Source organism: Hibiscus syriacus, unplaced genomic scaffold (assembly GCF_006381635.1).
Source record: "Hibiscus syriacus cultivar Baekdansim isolate YM2019G1 unplaced genomic scaffold, ASM638163v2 tig00015910_pilon, whole genome shotgun sequence".
NCBI lineage: Eukaryota > Viridiplantae > Streptophyta > Magnoliopsida > Malvales > Malvaceae > Hibiscus > Hibiscus syriacus.
Genome location: NW_024062374.1, coordinates 585,079 through 600,839, shown reverse-complemented (window position 1 = coordinate 600,839; position 15,761 = coordinate 585,079). Strand labels below are relative to the sequence as shown.

Sequence of the window (15,761 nt, the reverse complement as noted above, 5' to 3'; positions counted from 1 at the left end):
CAGTGGAAGGTTTGGTGAGGGTGAGAGTGAGAGTGAGAGTAAGAGTCTAGTTTACAAGGTCCCAAGCATTATTGGCTATGGCAGTTTTGTACTGCAGCGGGGACACAGTTGTGGGGACTGCCCTTTTGAGCGTACACCAAAAGGGAAATAAACTACTAATAAACCTTTGAAAAGTCCTGCTATGGATTTTGTCACCCGTCGGATTCATAATGGGGCGTTTCCTTAGACTACATCTCCACCATTTTCCATTTTATATAAGTTCAAGAGGGCAACTCATTAAGAGTAAATTATCTAATATTTTATATTTAAATAAAAAATAGTATGGCTTTCATAATAATTCACTATAACTATTTCGATTCTAATCTAAAAAGTTGCATTTAAGACATTCTCAGTTATAATTAAAATTATTATTGGTTGTATAAATTTATAGAGTATACATATAATATATTAGGTTAAAACTCGTCGAAATGTAATATTTTCAATTTTAACCAAAATCATTACTAATTATATAATTTTTTAAGTTTAACATGATAATATTTTAGTTTACACCCCCATTGTAATTTAGTCTCTAGGTTTAGTGGCCGCACAGCTTAACTAGCCATAACTATAGATCTTCGTTTTCATTTAGGGTTTGCACATGGGGTTCAAATAGCGACCCTTCAAATTTACTCCACCATCCCTCTGGTTAGCTTCTTGCTGGGAAGCTCAGCATTTTTCTATTTCAGTTATATTTAGATCAAAATACATTCCATTTTATAATACCAAAACTACCTGTCTATTATTTTTACCTAAAGAGATTTGCTCGTAATATGTGGGGTTGTTGCCCAATTTCCACTGAGAACAGCTGTGAGCCCATTAAACTATTCATTGTTTTAAAAGGACATAAACTTGTCTTGGGGGAGAAGAAGGATATTGAGTTTTAGATCTGTCTTTTGCCTTGAAGCTCAAGTAGTCAAGTTCCTCAATGTACCAACCACCCTTAATGATTTCTGGGGTCTTATGTTCTGTACGAGTTTGTTCATCAATCTTGTCATGCCAGTAAAAGTTTCAACAGTCCCCATATAACTTTACCCCCACCCCCACATATTTATATGTATAAATTTCTATAGAAATAAGGTTCTTGCTTCATTCTTTATGGGTATCTTCCTATGTGTCTAGGGTAAAAAAACCCACTATTAATGGCAGAACTAGGATTCAAATCATTCAGAATCCTAACAGAGACAACAATGTTGACTGCCAGACTAGTTTGTAAAAACTCATGGGTTATTTGAATGATCATTTTGCATGCATGAAAGAAGAGTATTTTCTGTCATTGATCGAATCGAATAGTCAAGAATTAAACGTTTTTATACTATTGTTAGCACGTTAAATTTAATTGAAGTTCCAACAGCAAACGACATTTATAACTTAATATTATTATCAGCTTCTGGCACCAGCAAAAACAGAGATAAAATTGGAGAGCCTGAGAATTATGGACCCATGGCAGTGGCTTGAAAAATCTTATTCATTTGAACTGAAGTTCATCCATTTTCAAGTCTCCAGCCACACAACCAGAGGGGCACACACTCTAGCTAAACAAAACTGCAAACTTTGGTCTTGTCTTGTAGTTCATGGATTATGCCCACACATCTACAAGTGTCGGTAAAAAATCAACAATATCTTGTATTATCTTCACGGTTAAACCAAAGCCCCATTTTTGCAAGCAACCTTATCCTCTTCTCGAAACTCGAATATCTTTCATCCTTCATCTAGATTAAACTGGTTTCATCACCTTGTTTTCCTGTAGTTGAGACACGTTATAGATGTAAGATGGTTATCGTATGCCGCTGCCACCGACTTCGAACATGAAATGTCACCCTAATAATTGAATTTGTGCTTTTAGGGGATGAACGTAAAATTTTATGTTAGAAAGACAGACTTAATATTCTAGGAGACGAAAATAAATTATCAATAAAAAAATAAAAAAATATCTAAAATAAATGAAAATTTGAAATTTTCAAGGAAGTGACCGCCCTAATTACCATCTTCTATCCCCGTCTCGTACAATCCTTGTGACTTGGTAGAACCTGATTGTTGGTAAAATTTACTAAAATTTCTTTGGAGGCATGATGATAAATTTTCCTTTAAGAATAGATGTGATGTGTTTATCAAACTAAAATGGCAATAAACGTGAAATGGACCGAAATATGTGATTCCTTAAAACGAAATTTGCTTGATAGCTACTGATCAAGTCTTGGATAGAGACTAATAAGCAGAAAAGAACGTGCTAAGATACATAAATATCAGCTATATAATAATATAGTTTAAAGATGGGGGATGTATGTAACAAGCTTGGAAAAGAGAGGAAAATGAGGCCCCAAGCATGGTCTAAATTGGTCCCTTAGCCGTGTGGTGACACACTAACATGGCCGATGTTAAACTCGTACGCTCTACTATTATTGCGTTGTTTCTGGCCCGGTTTTGAATTTCGCAAGTCAACAAGACCTTCCCGACAATAATGGCCCATATATGCTCCTCGTGAGTGGCCACCTCATCCCAATCTCCTAGTATATAACATCTGTAGATTTATTTAAAATTTTAAATGTATATCTTATTTGAATCTAAATTAAATATTACTATTGATTGTATATCTAAAATCATAAAAATTTAAATATTAAATTCTAAAATATATATTGAATATTCAAATAAATTGTGATTTGAATGATAAAGATCTGAATCTTTTGAAAACAGCATATGTACTTCTATACACTCGTACTTGAGTTTGAATCACCTCCGTCCCATTTTTATTTTCTTGAAGAATGACTGTTCAAATAATTTACCTATTCATTTTTCACTTCTCCATGAAACATGACACAAGCAACATCGACAAAATGTTATCTGCCCGTCATTCACCAGATCCAAACTCCCACCCGAATTGGATACACACATCAGAGTTTCAGTTTTTTCCCTTTCATCCTGCACGTGAGAACTCCAGAGCATTTTGCATCACATTCTCATCATTTTCTGTGATTTTAAAATTAAATTACTTTTGTTTTCTATTCTCCTGTTTCTATTCTTTTGTTGTCCAATGTGCATTTCAATCATACAGGAAAAAGATCAAGACTACCTCCCTACTTCCAAAATATTTCGGTCATCATATGATCCTTCTTTCTTCCAAATCAAACTTCTTGAAGATGCTTGCAACATAAATTATACGGCTTCATGTTTTCAACAAGAATTAAGCTCCTTGTCGCTTCTGATTCTGATATCGAACCTGTTTTGGTAAAAATAGAAAAGATAAGTGTACACTGTCGTGAGCATGCAACAATAGGTCCCATCCTTAAAACTTAACAAAAATGAGTAGTAATAATGTACCTTTTTCTCAAAGCATCGATCTTTCCGCTTATGTCGGAAATTTGTCAAAGCGGCTTCTCTTTGGCTGGTGTGATGAGTATCCATCCCTTTTAATCCATCTCATGCACAAAGCGATTGCTACTATTGGAAATATCTGTGGTTGTGCTGTTATCAATTGCTGCAGCAAAAGTATCCCTAGCACTTGTGTTGACGAAAACGGGTAAAGAAAACAAAAGAACACGAGAATTTTACGAGGTTCGGCAATGTGCTTACGTCCTCGGTGCCTAGGCGGCGCTAGAAGTTTTTATTCAATGATATTTTAGGTCTAGGTTACATCTCTATTTATAATAGAAAACCCTGGTACATAATTACAAAATTAACCCTGTACCGTACCGCGGGGCTGCGCCCCCGCACCCCCAACCCACATAATTCGTAACCCCACAACGAGACTTTCTTTGTAAGGACAGTTGATGTTCGCTTCGCTCACTCCGCTCCATCTCCTGTCCTCTTTACTGGTATATTTATGAGCCATACCTAACAAATCTCCACCTTGGCGAATATCCTGCCTCTTGGAAAATTCAATGTGGGTTGGGTTACCTTGATTCTTTAACAACTCGAAACATTCAACAAGTCCAAGCAATGCTTGAACTTGTCTGTCGTAACTGGCTTAGTGAACATATCAGCGCCATTTTCATCAGTATGTACCTTCTGAAACAAAACCTCTCCAGATGCAACCAACTCTCTGATCTTGTGGAACCTTACATCAATATGTTTAGTTCTAGCACGATACACCTGATTCTTAGCCAAGTGAATAGCACTTTGATTATCACAAAGCAACTGAACTCCACCTTGTTGAACACCCAACTCCTTCACTAAACCAGTAAGCCATAAAGCTTCTTTTGCAGCTTCAGCCGCTGCCATGTACTCAGCTTCAGTTGTAGATAGAGCCACAATAGATTGAACAGTAGACTTCCAACAAATAGGCCCTCCACCAAGAGTAAAGACATACCCTGTCGTAGATCTTCTATTATCCAAGTCACCTGCATAGTCTGAATCCACATATCCTACAACCAAAGGATTATCCCGCTGACTCCCAAAAACAATTCCATGTCCCACAGTACCCTTTAAGTACCGAAAGATCCACTTGACTGCTTCCCAATGTTGCTTACCAGGTTTAGACATGTACTTACAAACTTGACTAACAGCATGAGCTAAATCAGGACGAGTACATACCATCGCATACATCAAGCAGCCAACATCATTAGAATACGGAACCTTTGCCATATCTTCAGCTTCCTTATCTGTCTTGGGGCACTGTTCTGATGAGAGCTTAAAGTGATTCGCCAATGGAGTGCTAACTGGTTTGCGCTGCTCATCGCAAACCTTTCTAGCATTTTCTCAACATAACCCCGTTGAGATAGCCGCAGTTTCCTTGAGTCTCTGTCCCTGCAAATTTCCATTCCAAGAATTTTCTTTGCAGCACCTAAATCTTTCATATCAAATTCCTGACTCAATAAAGTTTTCAAACCGATAACATCATCCATGTTCTTCGCAGCAATCAACATATCATCAACATACAGTAATAGAAAAATAAAAGAACCATCATCAAGGCTCTTAACATAGACACAACAATCATACTCACATCGGTTGTAGCCAATCTTGATCATATAGGAGTCAAACCGTTTATACCACTGTCTCGGAGACTGTTTCAACCCGTACAAAGATTTCTTCAATCTGCAAACTAAATGCTCGTTTCCAGGTTGAGTGAAACCTTCAGGTTGCCGCATGTAGATCTGCTCCTCTAAATCACCATGCAAAAAAAGCAGTTTTAACATCCATCTGCTCTAAATGCAAATCCCAACTAGCCACCAATGCAAGTACTGCTCGGATTGAAGTGTGCCTGACCACAGGAGAAAAGATTTCATCATAATCAACTCCTTTCTGCTGTGAAAAACCCTTCGCTACCAAACGAGCCTTGAACTTCTCCCCCTCTTTTTTCTGTTACTACTGGTTTCTTCTTATACACCCATTTGCAACCAATCGGCTTCTTACCCTCAGGAAGGGGAACTAACTCCCATGTGCGATTGTGATTCAAAGACTCCATCTCCTCAACCATGGCTGTCATCCACTTGTCGTTTTCCTGACTAGTAACGGCATCATGAAAAGTAATCGGATCATCACTGCTAACAATAATTGCAAAAGATACCAAGTCTTCAAAACCCAATATGTTCGGAGGCTTTATATTCGTCCGTCTCACCCTGTCTCTAGCGAGACTATAATCCTGCAAATCATCCGTAGTGGAACCACCAGAAGTCGGTTGAGAAGTTTCTGGTTTCTCAACTGGAAACTGCTCGAAATCCACCACTGTCGTGTCTTGCTTCTGCTGTAACATGGATTGTTCATCAAAAATGACATCTCTACTAATCACAACTTTCTTCGCAACTGGATCCTAGAACTTGAATCCTTTGACACCTTTCTTGTAACCCAGAAAAATGCACTCCTTCGATTTTGCATCAAGTTTGGATCTCTCATCAGCAGGTACATGCACATAAGCAGGACAACCAAAAATCCGTAAGTTATCAAAACTAACATCATGACCAGTCCATACCTCTTCTGCAACTTTCCCAACCAGCGATGCCCTTGGCGATCTGTTGATAAGGTAACACGCCATGTTAACAGCCTCAGCCCAGAAGTGTTTGGGAAGCCCCGCATTCAACCGCAAACATCTGGCTCTTTCATTCAACGACATGTTCATTCGTTCCGCAACACCATTCTGTTGTGGTGTCTTGCGCACTGTAAAATGCCTCTGAATCCCATGCTCCTTACAGAATTGTAGGAACTGTGAATCTGTGTACTCCGTACCATTGTCAGACCGCAAACACTTGATTTTTCGTCCTGTTTGGTTTTCTACCTCAGCTTTCCACAGCTTGAACTTCTCAAAAACTTCAGATTTCTGTTTCAAAAAATACACCCAAACTTTCCGTGAAAAATCATCAATAAAAGTAACATAGTACCTAGATCCACCCAAAGACGATGTCGTGGAAGGCCCCCATACATCAGAATGCACATAATCAAGAATCCCTTGAGTTGTGTGCTTCGCAGTCTTGAAATGGACTTTAGTCTGTTTACCAAGAACACAATACTTGCAAAAGTCGAGCTTACAGCTTTTGACACCATGCAACAAGTTTCTCTTGTGTAATTCTGCCATACCACGTTCACTAAGATGAGCAAGGCGCATATGCCACAATTTTGTCGTATCATCACAGGACTCAACAGAGTGAACTCCACCTGCAACGGTACTCCCTAACAATCTGTAGATATTCCCTGCAGTCATCTTGCCTTTCATCACAGTCAATGCTCCTTTAACAATCCGAATGGTTTCCCTATCCTCGTCAGCCTTAGGGATAAAACCATTCTTGTGCAAAGTGCCCAAGGAAATCAAATTCTTCTTCAAGTCTAGGATATGTCGAACACCACTCAACGTCCGAACGGAGCCATCGTGCATCTTAATTCTGACATCACCAATACCAACAATATTGCAACATCGATCATCACCCAAATAAACCGAACCAGAATTAACCGGCCTGTATGTCGAAAACCATTCCCTATTTGGCGTGATGTGATAAGAACATCCAGAATCAAGAATCCAAGCATCCGTCAATTGTGTCGTTGAAATAGAAAGCATATCACCCTCACTGCAATCAGAATTATCATCCTCGACCACGTTCACAGACTTGGATGAGCCATCACGCTTCTCATCAGTCTGCTTTTTCAACTTCGGACAGTCTCGCTTCATATGTCCCGCCTCCTTGCACTTGTAACAGTGAATCGTCTTCTTATCCCTGGATTTGGATCTGGAATTCCGCTTCCCGGACCCTGCCTTCTCTGGCTTCCGTCCACAATCTCGATTACCCTTGACATATAAGCTATCAGCTTGAGAGCTTTCCCCTGCATTCTGCTTCCGCTGGTTGTGAGCCAACAAAGCTGCAGTAATCTCCTCAACATTGATAGTCTCTTTCCCATATGTAAGAGTAGTCACCATGTGTTCGTAAGAGGGAGGCAACGAACACAACAGAATCATCGCTCTGTCTTCATCCTCAATTTTCACATCAAGCCGAGCCAGATCAGAAACGATTTGATTGAAGACATTCACGTGTTGCGCCAAATCGTGATCGTCCTGCATCTTCAGCCCATACAGTCGCTGCTTCAGATACAGTTTTGTCGTTAAGGATTTGGACATAAACTGACTTTCCAACTTCCTCCAAATTTCGTCTGGAGACGATAGATGCATGACGTGATACATGACCTCGTCCGCCAAGCATAATCGTATGGTTCCTGCCGCTCGCTGCTGCAATTCTTCCCAATCTTCCTCATCCATCGACGCCGGCTTTGTAGATCGCAAAGCCTTCAAGATCCCTTGCTGCGCCAATAGATCCTTCACCCTCGTTTGCCATAATCCGAAGTTACCCTGACCATCGAATTTCGCGACTTCGAATTTTGCTCCTGACATCTGATACCAATTGTTGACGAAAACAGGTAAAGAAAATAAAAGAACATGAGAATTTTACGAGGTTCGGCAATGTGCTTACGTCCTCGGTGCCTAGGCGACGCTAGAAGTTTTTATTCAATGATATTTTAGGTCTAGGTTACATCTCTAACAACTTGCAACTTGCAATCCCCCAACTCTTAACACCATGTGCGGAGCTCTTCCCGTGATCTAAGACATCATTACATAAATGACTGCAAGCACTCTGGTCTTCAATAAGAGAACTGCACCTTAGTTCCTCAAGATCCTGTTTTTCCTGACCTTGAACAGTTTGAAAAACGTAAGTATTGGTTGCTTCATCAGACCAGTGATAACCTTGTTCTGAGTCAAGAAAATCAGGATCTGAATGCACCGAGGTGCTCACAGCTGGAATGGCAGCATATTCTTGCTTTGCTGCATGTTTGGGACTACATGAAGAGGGTAAACCTGATTGTGCATGATAAAAGTGTGGGAGGATATTATCACATCCAGCATGCATATCATCCATCCTCACACCCGTAACAGAAAACACCTCAGGTGGGGAGTTTGAATATGTTATATGTCAGATTGGCCCATAACTGAACTAGAAAGGTTCTCCCAACTATCACTCGGTGTAACAACATGAGGTTGAGAAATATTGTTGTTACTTTCCAAGTCTCGTATGGGTTTGCTGTCATCCTGCTTCAATGCAGCATGGTTGCCTTATAGTGTAGGGAAAATGGGTTGCAATGACTTCCAATTCTTATACCTGCATTTCAAGAAATAAAGATTCAGCATACACCATACAGCCTCGTTTCCTTCAAATTTCAACGAATTCTGTAAATAGATAATCAATGGAATATATTTTGTCCAAAAATTTACTTCATCCTGAATTCAGCTCCTCCTCCACAAGAAATTATTGAAACCAATTACTTTATTCTGGTCCGCCAATCAGATACTTGGCGTAAGGCAAAATAAAGGATGCTCACTCCAGATCATAAAGGTTGAGTCCAGGGTTTTAAATAGCGTTCGCGGTCATATTTTCGGTCGCGTCGCGTTTATCACGATTGTGGATATAACAGATGCTATTACGATCATTGCGGATATCACGATCGTGAATTTTTTTTGAAGGAGCTGGTTTTTTTTAATAAAAAACCTATTTTTTTTAAATTAAAATAACGGAATAATAGCAGTCCGCTATTGTCGTGATTGGCTGTGATCCGTTAAATTGCGGCCGGATCCGCTGCTATTGGTGTGATTCAGCTTCACACCGTTATTTTCCGCGATAACGGTTTCTGATACCTCTGCAACCTCAATATAATGGTCGTGATAACACTATTTGGCCGTTATTTGAAACCCTAGTTGAGTCAACCCTTGAAATATATATACCTTGCCTTGGATCATTTCCCAGTTATATAAAAAGAGGTTCAGGTTGCCTTCACAAGGTCAATGCAAGATGTACTTTAGTCGCTAGTTGAATGTGGTACTGATGCTATGTGATCCAGACACGTTCTGAGTACTCAAGAGGAGTAGACTAGCCAGGCAAGGTGCCGATGTTGTGTGACCTGGACCTAGCCTAAGGTATTGGGAGGTGCTGATGTTATGTGACCCGAACCTTGCCTGAGATACTTGGGAGATGCTGATGTTGGGTGACCCAGGTCTACCCAAGGTACCTATAGTAAGTAAACATAAGTATGAGTTCCATGATGCTATATGACCCCAAGCTACACCACGATGCTTACTTATTGTTGAGTGATAGTATTGGCGTCTTTGTGATATTGGGTACTGTCATTGTGTTTGGCATGGTGATGCATTATAGGATGATAACGAGGTTGGAGACTTCGTACTTGTATACTCATGGCGAGGCCCTTAGCGAAGACTAAGGGAAGCATGAGACGTAGATTCAAGAGATAAAACTGAAGGACCTTACGTAGGTATCACTTATTGGAATCATGCTTGTACCTACTACTTAGCACCATGTCTCTAGCATGCTTTAGCTTATGAAATTTTTATGTTGCTTTAGATTAGCGATTATACTATTGAGCTTTATAAGCTCAGCCTTCTAATGTTTTTCGTTGGCAGGTCTGTAGGTTGAGCAGTTCATGGAGCACCGTCATCGCAGGACTTTCAGCATCTCCGACAGAGTATTGTACTGTAGTTTTAGTGGATATGTGTATTCATAGAATCTTACTTATGTATTGAGTTGTAAACTTCACGATGTATTATTTTGATTTAAATCATTCATCTCAGAGTTCTGTTTTTGTAAAATATTTTTATGACAGATATTTATGTTTTATTATGATACAATTCAATATGTTTGAAATGAAAATGAACAAATTTTGAGAATTAGGAATTGTCTCGACAGCCCAGTGTGGCACTTTAAGTCCAATCGGATTTAAGGTGTTACACTTTCAAGAAGTCTTGAGCAAGCTGCCCGTTGGAAGAACTACCCTCCAAATAGGAAAGAATGGTAGGGGGTTCACGACCATATAATGCCTGAAAAGGTGTCATGTCGGCAGACGTTTGAAACGTCGTATTATACCAATACTCCGCCCAAGCTAAATTTTTTTTTCCCATTTACTAGAACCATTCCCCGTCATGCAGCGTAAATATATCTCCAGACAGTGATTTAACACTTTCGTTTGACCATCGGATTGGGGGTGATATGTTGAACTAAATCATAACTCTGTGCCTTGTGATTTAGCCAATTCTGTCCAAAATGCACTCAGAAAAATACTCTCTGTCGCTCACAATAGAACGTGGAATACCATGTAATTTGACCACTCTGCGCATAAAGATATGAGAAATACAGGCACTATCAAAATGGCGAGGCAAAGCAAAAAAATGACCATATTTCGTAAGGTAATCCACGACTACCAAAATAACTTCTTTACCATTCGAAAAGGGCAGCCCCACAATGAAATCCATCGATATATCTTCAAATACTTGGGTAGGAATAGGAAGGGGTTGAAGCAAATCTGCTGGCGATAAACTGTCACTCTTCATCCGTTGACATTCTTGACAATTGAGGACAAAACGGTGCACATCTTAATGCATCCCTTTCCAATAAAACCCATCAGCAAGACAATGGAATGTTTGTGTAATTCCGACATGACCACCCAAAACGGAGCTGTGAAATTCACGCAAAAGCAAAATACGCAAAACTGTCTCTTTAGTCACTAGAACACGACCTTTAAACAAAATCAAGCCATCCCTAGCATCATAACCAACTAGCTCGGGGGAACCTTATTGTAAACTGGATCGAAGTAATTGTATTTCCTCATTGGCGAGAGTTGCAGTTCGGATTGCTTCAATAATGCCCAAAAATAAGCCGAGAGAAAACCATGAAACTAGCTAAAGTTTCGCGTGATAAAGCATCACAACGATATTGTGTTTTCCCAAACGATAGAGTACTTCAAAATCAAACCTCAGTAATTTGGAGAGCCATTGTTGCTGTTCCGGTATTTGTATGGCTTGCTGGTTTAACTCACGGAGTGCTCGTTGGTCCGTAAGGATACTGAATTTACGGCCCACCAAATATTAGCGCCATTTGCCCAGAGCTTGTGTTATCGCATACATCTCGAGAGAATAGGCCGAGGAATTCTGCAAGCGATGGAACAATTTCTGACTAAAATAGGCTAATGGTTTACCTTCCTAAGTGAGAACAGCGCCAATGCCAACACCCGATGCGTCTGTTTCGACCTGAAATTCCATATCAGATTGAGGCAGAGCCAACACTGGTGTGGAGCAAAGACACGTTTTAAGGAGTTCAAAGGTTGTTTGAGCCACATGTGTTCACTCGAAAGACTGTCCCTTGCACAACAAATATGAAATTTGAGTTGCCATGGAGGCGAAACCTTTTATAAAGCGCCGATAATATTCTGCAATACCAAGAAAGCTGCGGACCTCCCGAACTGTTTTACGGGTGGGCCAAGCACATATCGCATTGATCTTGGTCGGGTCAACAGCTAGTCCCTCCCTTGAAATGATATGCCCCAAATACTCGATTGAAGTTTGCCCAAAAGTGCATTTGCTGCGCTTAGCAACAAATACCGTCTCTTTCAAGCGTGACAGAACTTACCAAACATGCTCCAAACGATCTTGCCAAGAACGACTGTAAACGAGTATATCATCGAGAAATATCAGTACAATTTTGAGTAAAAAGGGGCGAAAAATATCATTCATCGAAGCTTGAAAAGTGGACGGAGCATTAGTCAAACCGAAAGGCATGACAGAAATTCATAGTGACCCTCATGAGTTCGAAATGTCGTTTTGTGAACATCGGCAGCTTGAACTCGAATTTGGTGGTAGCCGGTAAGCAAATCAAGCTTCGAGAAAAACTGGCAATTGCATAACTCATCAAACAATTCATTGGTTGTTGGTAAAGAAAATTTGTCCTTGATTGTAACGGCGTTTAATGCTTGATAATCCACACAAAATCGCCACGTATCATCCTTTTTTCTGACGATGAGTACCGGGGAAGAAAATGGACTAGTGCATGCTCCGGCGAATTAAGTTCTAATCCAACATCTGTTGAACTTGGCGTTCGACCTCCCCTTTTTGAAAATAGGGGTAACGATATGGATGAACGTTGACTGGCTTCGCATCAAGTTGAAGATGTATAGCATGGTCATTTTGTCGAGCAGGTGGAAGGCCCTGAGGGGGAACAAAAACGGAGCCAAACTCATCCAAGAGAGCTGTCATGTAGGGGCGTTTCAACAGAGGGTTCGATCAAAGTTGGTTGTTAGAGCTGCAACAAATAGCATATGGCTATGGCTTTTGTGGCAGCCATCCGACTAAGCGATTGAAATTAAACTTGGTGAGGTCCAGAACTAGACTCGCCCCACCAACAAATGTCAATGGAATCTTGATGAAATTGGAACGACAACTTGGAGAAATCTATTCGTGATCGACCCCAATGTAACCAGCCATGCCACCCCAAGTTCCAATTCAGTACATTCCAACGAAAGTACATAAAAATCTTTGGAGCAAAGGGGAAAACATCCTCCGAATCAACGCGGACCTTTACCTTAACCCGAATCGCACTGCTATCGACGGTAACACTGGATGAATTCGTCGAGGTTCCCAAATGGGTAGCAATGGCATGTAGCTGAGTAGCCATATCCTGGAGGGTGAGCTAGGTAGTTGAGTTCCATTATTCCTGGGTCGTGACATGGGATTGTAACGAGGTGAGAATCTTGTCATGTTGAGCCGAGGTATCCTAAAGGGCTTTAATGGCTTCCGTATGATTCACCATGAAGAGGGCAACGAAAGCACTAATTTGTTATGAACAAATTAGAAGAAAGGACAAAATAAAAATTGAGAGAAGGAAGAACGAGACTTAGATTTCAGAAAAGGGAAAACAAGTGCAGGTTTTTCATGCCCTTTACAAACACATCTTATATATAGTCTATTCCCTAAGATGGGACAAAATCAGTTATGGAGGTTGGAATTCTTCTTTCCCTCTTGCTCCTACGTGGCTCCACCTGTCTGACATTCTCAGTAGCAGTTGTAACAATTTTCTTCTCCTAAGCCTAAAAAAAGGTAATTAACAGACCCCCTATCCTCCTATGATTAAACATGTGTGACGAGTTTGATGTCTGAAGATGGTGATTATAAAACAATCCTATCGAGCATGAATTATAGACAGCTAGTAGAACAAAGTTTATGTATGAAACGCTCGTTCCTTGACTGAACAATCCCCTGTATGGACTTTCCTGAGTTCTATCTCTTGTTATGCTAGTTGATCAGGCATGAAGCATCCTTGTCTAGAGTCAATAACTTGTGTTCTTTTTACTCGAATGTTTCTTCTTTGCTTGTGATGGACTAACACGGTGGTTTGTTTTCAGTAGATGTCTTGAGAGCTTGTGATGGACCTGTTCTCGTCCCTATTACCCCGGTTATTGCTGCAGGTGGTGGCTGCAGTGGTGACATTTTCGTTGTTGCTGCCGCAATTGGTGTTGTTGTTGTGGTTTCCATTGCTGCTGCTGCTGCTGGTGTAATCGTTGCTGCTGCTGAGATTCCGTAGTTGTTACTGCAATACCTGCTGCAGATATTATTTGATGATTATCACCTATAGGCGCAATTTGCATTGAAGTTTTCTTGCAATTGACACTTATAAACCAAAAGACTAACCCGCTGCGAACTACAGTAAAATTACTCTATAAATGTATTAAAAAGTCGTATAACTGTGGTAGTTGCTGCCATGGACATTGAAGATGGAACAGAAACGATACCCGTCAAGCTATATTGCTGAGGCAAATAAGGATATAATACGATTTACAGATATTGAACTCCAGAACCATGAGCTTGATTATTTTGTGCATGTTGAGCATAAGGTGGACACAAATTATGTAACATCCCCGGCATCACCGATGCCTCAATGGCGAAGGTGAAAACTGTTGGCCTCCATAGTGGTTATAATACTTCTGCAAGCCAAACATTAAATTTCAGGCAAAGCAATGTCAAAGAACTAATATCGTTTAATGTCTGTTTGTATTTTGTAAATACTAACCAAAAGGATAAATGCCTTCTTGTGAATATCCATTATACCTGAAAGTAAACAAAAAGAGAATGATGGCGATGAAAACATAACGAAATGAAACAAATGCCATTGTATTTCGATTTCTACAATATTGAACTCACCCTAAGGAAGGAATTGAATATTGACTATTAGGTTGTTGGATGTAGGCTGAGGGACCATGGTAGCCAAGTGGTGCCATCAATCTAAGATCAGGAGCTGGTCCAAACCGTCCTGCCCTGCATTTGATTGGTCTTCTTAAATTAAATTTATAGTAAACCTCTGGTGATTTAGATCTTCAGAAATAATAAAAAAAATGGATTTTTTACATTTAAAATACCATCACCAAACTCAAACATATGCTAAAAAGAAATGTAAAAGGAAGGGAAGAAAGAAAGAAAGAAACCATGTTGAGAAATTGGTAGACAAGTCCTTTGAGCACCCAATGTAGTCAGATTGCAGTTGGCTCGCCTTCCATCAATGATAGGTGAAGGGTTTTGACATGCTCTTTTAGCTGCCTCTGGATCCTTAAACGTAACTTGCAAACAAAAGATGAACAAAAAAGAGTTAATTTTCATTGTCAAATAGCATGATTAACAAAGGAAAACAATCAAGGCTTTTGTCAATAGAAAGGGATCAAACAAACTTACAAAGCCATACCCTTTGGATCTCCCAGTATTCTTGTATGTGATCACAACAGCCTAGAGAATATCTCCAAATTGCTCAAAATAATGCCTCATGGTATCTCTTTGAGTTTCCTAAGCCAATCACCAACAAAGATTTTCTTAAAAGTCGTGTCATTAAACTGCCCTGGATTATTACCACCCACCATTTGGAATTGCCTTTGTTGAGACGTAAAAAAAGGGACACATACAGAATCCCAAATCAATCAAATCCCATAGCTTATTTGTCTCTGCCATTCCTCAAGCACTCGTGCAGCAGCAATGTTATATATCCTCTTTTTATTCTTTTGGTGATTACCTTCTTTTTCCTCTTGCTGTTGTTTTTCTAATGCTATAATAATAATTGCCACTTTTCACAACCAAAACTCCTTAGGTTCCTCTGTTACTGTTGAGAAAGCTGAATTAAAGAAAAAAGAAAGAACTTTATACGTAAATATATATACTCCTACCTATACCAAGTTATAACACAACAGAGAGGATAATATGAAGCAGAATGAGAGAAAAATAAAAATAAAGGAAAACCAGCAAAAACTGCTAGGGGGTACCACGGGCCTAGCAAACAAGGTTGTCCAACGAAAATCCAAACACTTGGACATTTTTCTCTCTCTTTCGTGTTTACAACCACAAAGATTATACATATATATATATATATACACACACACATACATATCAGCGTGGTGAAGGAAAACCTTGCTGGGTATTTGCATGTTCTGTTTCAACC

The 15,761-nt window shown here is 39.8% G+C and overlaps 1 pseudogene; it reads right to left on the bottom strand.

Moving 5' to 3' along the window:
• Positions 1–13,993: 13,993 nt before the first annotated feature.
• LOC120208076 lies at positions 13,994–15,243 on the bottom strand (annotated as a pseudogene).
• Between the last annotated feature and the right edge of the window lie 518 nt (positions 15,244–15,761).